The sequence below is a fragment of the Pongo pygmaeus genome, chromosome 12 (assembly GCF_028885625.2).
Source record: "Pongo pygmaeus isolate AG05252 chromosome 12, NHGRI_mPonPyg2-v2.0_pri, whole genome shotgun sequence".
Lineage (NCBI taxonomy): Eukaryota > Metazoa > Chordata > Mammalia > Primates > Hominidae > Pongo > Pongo pygmaeus.
In genome coordinates, this window is record NC_072385.2 from 126,472,934 (window position 1) to 126,480,499 (window position 7,566).

At 39.2% G+C, this 7,566-nt stretch overlaps 1 non-coding gene across 1 annotated transcript; it reads right to left on the reverse strand.

Moving 5' to 3' along the window:
- Positions 1-346: 346 nt before the first annotated feature.
- Positions 347-477, reverse strand: LOC129030987 (U6atac minor spliceosomal RNA). Its single transcript, XR_008500876.1, has one exon. It is a non-coding gene; the product is annotated as a U6atac minor spliceosomal RNA (small nuclear RNA).
- Between the last annotated feature and the right edge of the window lie 7,089 nt (positions 478-7,566).

Sequence of the window (7,566 nt, forward strand, 5' to 3'; positions counted from 1 at the left end):
TTTTTTAAAAAAAATCTTATATATATATATATCTTATAAATCATATACATGTATATATTTTTTAAGACACAGTCTTTCTCTGTCACCCAGGCTGGAGTGCAGTGACATGATCTCGGCTCACTGCAACCTCTGCCTCCCGGGTTCAAGTGATTCTCCTGCCTCAGCCTCCCCAGTAGTTAGGATTACAGATGCCTGCCGCCACACATAGCTAATTGTTGTATTTTTTAATAGAAACAGGATTTCACCATGTTGGCCAGGTTGGTCTTGAACCTCCAACCTCAGGTAATCCTTCCACCTAGGCCTCCTAAAGTGCTGGGATTACAGGCATGAGCAACCGCACCTGGCCAACAATATTTAACTTTAAGGCATTGCCATGAAGTAGGTGGCAATGTCTTAACTGTATACATGTTGTCAGGCCAGGGGTCCCTTCCAGCATTGTCAAGGGGAGTGCTAACCTTCTTTCCTTTCATATGACACAGAAATCAGATTTTCACAACTCATTAATCATAATACCTAGAATAGTCCCCCCCAGCTAAACTGATGAAGAAATTAAATATAAGATATAAATTAGTAATATCTGCAATGAAAGAGAGGACATCATGAGAAATACTACAGAAATTAAAAAGGATAATAGGAAAATATTATGAGCAATTCTATTCCAATACATTTTTAAAATTATATAAAGTGGTAAAATTTCTTAAAGAACACTAATTTAAAAAACGAACCTAGGAAGAAATAGAAAAAAATAGACTTCTGTCAATTAAAAAAATCATATTCATAATTAAAAACCTTCTGAAAAAGAAAACTCCTGGCCCAGATGGCATCACTGGTGAATTCTATCCAACATTTAAGAAAGAAATAATTGCTATGCTACAAAAATTATTTCAGAAAATAGAGGAGTAAGAAACACTTCTCAACTAATTTTATGAAGCCAGAATTACCCTCTATCAAAACTAGACCAAGGCTTTACAAAAACTAAGAAGTATAGACAAATATGCTTCAAGGACACATACCACATATTACATACTTTAAAACTTATAAGCTAATTCAGCGTGTGCATGTGTCTGTATAAGTGTAGGTATATAAAATGCCATATCACGGCTAAGGAAATGCAAAGATTTAGCAAGTAAACGCGAAGTTGATTTAGCAGTCAAAAATCAATCAGTGCAATTTACCATGTCAACAGAATTAAGAGAAAATGCATATGGTCATCTCAATAGATGCAAAAAAGTATTTGACACAATCCAATGCCAATAGAAAGCAATAAATGAATCAATGGAAAAATCACCACATAAGATGGATGCTGCAATAATAAAAGAAGATGGAATGAAAAACAAAAAAGAATGAAAAGGTAAGGTGAAACCAGGATAGCGAGAGGGTGAGAGGCTACGAAAGGGATGCAGAGAAGGTGAGGGAGATCCAGGAGTTGCGCAAGTAGCAAAGAAAAAAGTAAAGAGAAAAAATGTGAGAGTTTAGGAGACACAGTGAGGCAGGGAGAAGGGAGAAAGATGAAGACTAAGGGAATTAAAAAGGCATTTAAAGGATTTGAAGGCTCTGATCTGAATATCTAAAAGGATTTTTGTTTTTATTTCATATTATAGTATCTAGTGACCACTGCAATTTAAAAAAAAAATCACAATGCTGACTGTTCGCACTTTCTAATATGCAATTTCCCAGGTGTCACTATCTTGATAAAACCTGTCCCGCAGCAGTGTTTCTCAAAGTATGGTCTTCACACACTTGCAGCAGAACCACTTTGGCTGCTATTGTTCATGGGTCAGACCCCCCTGCTTCCACCCCATCTCTCCTGACCCAGAATCCCTGGGGTGGAATCTGGTAATTTCAATGTTAATGTGTACCCCATGGAATCCTGATGCACATGAATGCCTAGAGAAGCAATTTAAACACATAAACACATGCAGAAAATACACAACAACAAATCACTTAATATGGCCTCCTTCAAGGGTTTCTGCAATCCAAGTGAAATGTACCATTTGATCTGTATGTTGCAGACAGATTCTACAGGAAAGGTAAACTCCAATCCTTACTGCCTGAACACACTGACTGCCTCAGGTGTCCTCCCATCTTCTAAGATTACAGCCTTTCCATCTCCTGCATAAATCCAGCCCCTGGTGAGCATTTCTCTCCTGATCTCCTGTAGCACCCATTGCCTGTGTTCCCCCTCCAATCCCCTCAAAAAGTAGGACCCAGGTGTGGTTGGAGGGTTGTTTGTGTTGCTTTGCTCTCTCCTGACCTGTGTGGAGGCTCCTACAGCCTTGAAGTTAGCTGTGTTGTTCTGCATTTGCTCACCTCCTCTCAAAATGTAGGAACCCGGGAACAGCTGATTGATGCTGAGAGAGAGCAGATCATCAGTAGTCGTTGTTAGCTGTTCTGTTTACAGAATTTGGCTATAGGTTATTCAATTCACTAAGTCTCCCAACCAAGCAGGAGGCTGGCATTTCTCTGAGTCCTCTCTCCTCTGCTCATGTCACACAGCTCGTTAATGCTACATATTTTGCAAATCAATCCTCCACATATCATCTCCACAGAGTTGCCTTTATTTAGCTCTCATTGTTTATCATCAGGATAGAAAATTCCACCTATTCTCTCAGCTTTCCCTCCCTCCAAGGTATTCTTCATCAATCCTGTCTGTGCAACTGCTACAAAAGGAATCTTTTGAAAACATCCCTATAGTCATCTCACTCCCTTGCTCACAGTGCGATAAACACTCCACTCATCTGTGTATGGCAGCTGGAGGGTCCCTGCCCAATATGGAGTGTCTTTTTATCCTGACTCCACACCTCCGGGTCATGTACCATGTAGCAATATGGCATCAATAGCTCAGTTTCAGGAAAAGAAATAAAAAATAAGACCTGAGTTTGAGTCCCACCTCCATTACTTGTTAGCTATTTGACTAGAACACATCATTTAATTCTCAAAGCCTCAGTTTATCATATATTAAGTAGGCATAATAATAGTACTTGTGTCATTAAGTGATTTCAATGAGTAATTGAAATAGTGCTTGAAAAGTGCTTAACCTAGCCCAGGCATATAGTAAACGCTGAATAAATACGAGTTATTATTATTATCTCATGCTGTTATGTCTTTATGCAATTCCTTCTGCTTAGAATGCCCTTCCTATCCTGGCCCATCTAGAAAACTCCTACTCTTTGTTTCTATTCAACTACTATCTGTTCAAATCTTGCCTTCTCTGAACAGCCTAGTGATCATCCACACCATTCGGCATTTTAAGTTCAGTTTTCTCAACCATCTAACTCGTCCCAGTGTTAAGAATGCTAAAATACATGCCTTCCCTGATAAACAACAAGGGAAAGCCCCCCACCCCCCATATTTATTTCTGTATCTCCAAAAGTTAGGACAGTAATCCTGTGACTTTGCATTTTCAGTCAGTTGGCTGACAGAATGGATGAACAGTTGTTCAATGTCCTTGTCTGTTTACCAAGGGTCATTCCCTCTCTTTGAATATATTTAAAGTAGCATTAAAACACACAAGATATTCAGGGCAGAGGGAAATTAATCATTTATTTCCTTCAAAATACAGTTTAATTGGGGGATTGGGTAAGTAGAGAAATAATAATCCAAGTGAATTTCTTTGTTCCCTGGGGAATGTTCCCTCATCCATACAGCTCCCAACTATCCCCTGCAGTGTGTCCCACACAGTAGAGTCATACATTCGTCTTTGTGTTGTGGTAATGATGCTGTTGCCTGAGGATACGTGTGAAAGTGAGACTCATACTTCAATTCCAGATTGGAGGAAGCTGTTATCCAGCTTGTGAAATCTCTTCTAAAAGATTCTTATTTTTAATTGGAGCACAGAAAACTATGCTAAGCTTTTCTTATTGTAGGTTTCCTAATATGTTGGACCATGACAATTTTGGGAAATGTGTTTATCACCCAGTTTGGGGCAAAGCATGAGGTTAAAAGACCTATTGTTTGTGACTTGGAAGCACGGATTTCCCAGGCCTCTGCAAGCAGGCAACCCTCTGAAAACAGTTTTTGTCTATTGCCACACTGCAATCACTTGTTTCATTGTTGAAATTCAGTTTGAGAAGAAAACAAAAAAGAGGAAAGAAAGAACGAAAAGAAAAGGAATTGTCATCTGCAGCTGCAAACTCCAAAATCTTTTGGGGCTCAAGACACATTGGAATTGCTGAAGCCATTAGAAGAGTCTTTTTTCATTGTGATTTGGCTTTTTCACCTTCAGTTCACTTCTCAAGTCTGCTCAGATCCATGAGGATTATGCTTTGTGTTATCTAAACCATATCCTAGAATCTATGATTTTTAGCCTTGAAGCAGGTTTTTTTTTTTTTTTAGAAATCCAGCACAAGTTTATTGCACTACTCTGTTGATCTCTTCTTTATAACAGTTTTTCATATTTTAGCAAATAACTGTATTTGATATGAACTTTGAAGGCTAATAACTGATATCTCAGCAAAATAAGAATTAGCCAAGATATTTTAATTGCACACCAGATCCTTCTCCTCGCTGTCATGCTAATTGTAGATTTTCCTAATTGAGAATCTGTGGGTGGGTATCTGACCCGGAAGCCTCCTATGTGTCAAGACATCTGGTTCACTAACCATCACACTGCCTTTCAGTGGCAACCAACTGCAAACACCACTTCTCCCTGGGACCTACGGCTGTGAGGCAGGCTTGCTTAGATCTGAAGCTGGCTCACTGCAATGTGAGGGAAATGGGCAAAGAAGAGTGCCAGGCTGCTGGCTTTTATGTTTGCAATAGAGTTTGGCTGCGGCAGGGTAGTCCTTCTAAGCACACAGCCTGCGAGTTATGTCATCCCATTGCTTTTTTTTGAATAACAATTTTCAAAAGGAAAATGCTTTGTTGCATGGAATATGCCTGTCAAGTTCAAGAAAAACTGTGTTTGAATAAAAGTGTTCAAAGGCAAACAATCAGTCCTCTCCTGTCCTAACCATTGTGTAGAGAGGGTGCCAGGCTGGGCCACAGACCACAAAACACATTAGGATGAATGACATTCAGGGAAACGAAATTCATTGTTATTTAACTAAAAGATATTGTCTTGTTTGCGTTAAAAATATAATTTTAAACTCAGATGAAACTGTACTTATTTCACATTGCTCTACCTACATGACATTGCACAAATAATTTAATCTCTTTCCCTGTCTTCTCCCACATGCAAATAGGAATGACTTGTCTATTTCAAAGCCATTAGATGGAGAGAGGAGAAAAGGAAAATTTATCTTGTGTCTGACATGCAGGAGTTCCCAAAGAATGGAGCTTTCTCCTGCATTTTGCAGAAGTTTTACCTGAATGAATAAAGAGATCCCTATCACTTAAAAGTAATATGAAAAACAAATGGCTTAGGTTAGATTTCTCTGAAACGGCCTAAAGCACACCAGGGCAGAGATTACAGGAAAGTTGAAAATAATGTACTCAACACTGATACAATCAGTGTTTTCCACCCTCTGTTGCTCATCAAATGCAGCAATGGACACTTATTGTTGAAGATAATCCTGAAAAATAATTTAGACAGAAATAACGGAGATATACCAGCATAGAGCTACAGAAACTTAGTCACAAATACTCACCAAACAGATATGCCACCATGTAAGCCTAATACCCTCATAGAATTTAAAGCCCTACTAGCAACTTTGCAAAATTCTTCTGTGAAAGTACTGTTTTCCTGATCTCTGTGAGTATTTCAGGCAACTGCTTGGTACAACTTTGTGAAAAGAAATTTAAGCAACAGATCACAGGATTGGAGAGATGACCCATGGAAGTTGACACTAAACCCAGCCAATGCCTTGGTTTCATGGACACTATAACATATACTTTGCATCTTCTGGTTCCTTGATTTTGACATCAAGTTCCACACAGTTGCATTTTTCCTTGCCAACCTCCTTCCTCCGCCAAAATAAACGGTGCCCCTCAACAGATGAATAAAAAATTGTGAACAATACTAGTCAACATTTAAAATGAACAAAGTAGCACTGTATGAATCAACACCAAAATGTCAAAAACATGTTGCTTTAGAAAAAAAGATAGTGGAAAAAAATGTGTATGTAATGTGATATCATTTATAAAAAGTTTTCAAATCTAAAAACGGTTTAAAATTTTCTCGTGATAACTAGAAATGATTTTAAACACTTGGGTAGAAGTAAGAACACCAAATACATGCTACTGATTATCTTCATGGGAGAATCAGGAGAGAAGGATTTTGTGCAGTACACAGGAGCCACACCAGCTGTGTAATAACTTCCCCCAAAGTCATTTGCAGCAAACATAACATGGCACAGATTGGAAGTTGATAAAGTTGGGAGTGGTACCTAGATACTCACTATTTTAATCTCTCTTTTTTTGTTTTGAGAGGGACTCTCATTCTGTCACCCAGGCTGGAGTACAATGGTGTGATCTTGGCTCACTGCAACCTCCACCTCCCAGGTTCAAGTAATTCTTCTGCCTCAGCCTCCTAAGTAGCTGAGATTATAGGCCCGTGCCACCACACCTGGCTAATTTTTGTATTTTTAGTAGAGACGGTGTTTCACCATGTTAGTCAGGCTGGTCTCGAACTCCTGACCTCATGATCTGCCCGCCTCAGCCTCCCAAAGTGCTGGAATTACAAGCCTGAGCCATTGAGCCTGGCCTTACTCTCTATTCTTACAAAATGTTTATAATGTTTTACAAACCGAGAAAAAAGACACAAATAATGTAGTTTTAAGACATTGAAAAAGGAAGTTTTACTTTTGGCTGCTACAAGAAATGTGTAAAACTCCTTTCTAGTCCAACCTTCTTGCTGCTGCCTGCCCTGCACTGTGATGATGAAACTCTGTGCATCGATTCTTCTCGGCCAAATTGATTTGGAGGCTGCCCCTCGCCTCCAGAGAGCACATTATCCACTCAAAAGAAACTGGGTAAATGTTTTTGTTGGATTCAAAGCTGTATTGTAGCATGACATTTGGATCCTTTATCATCTAGCTCAAATCTCCTCTACGAACATAGAGTCCTGCCAGTTGTCAACATCTGTGACCTGCTCAGTCTCATGGAGCTTCTCACTCATCTTTGACACCTGTCTGCCTTATCCTGAAATCCCCACTAGTAAATTTCTCTACCTAGGGCACCTATCAATGGCAAAACGGTGTTACATGCATCCCTTTTGAGAAGACCAGGCCAGTGGGTCCTTCCATCTCAGGGTGCCCCTAATTGAAGGAACATTTATAGAGCACTTAGTACAGTGTACATGAGGTGTCCGGTTGCTCACCACTGTACTCTGCTACTTTCCAAGCTGTGAGATCATCATGGGCATCACCTTATTCATCCATTTTGTCACATGCTGGCCATATAAGAGCTGATTATAAAATACAGAACAAAGTAATGTTTACTTGTGATATGGCTCATGTTTTGATGACAAAAAAGTGATAATTCTAGAGATTCACTAACATGGTTCAATTAAAAAAAGAAAAGGAACACATGTGCTAGAATGCATTACAGCACTCAGAATGACAGCCAACACGTAATGAGTGCTGTAGAAGTGATGGTATTATTGGCCCATGAACACTACATTGTTAT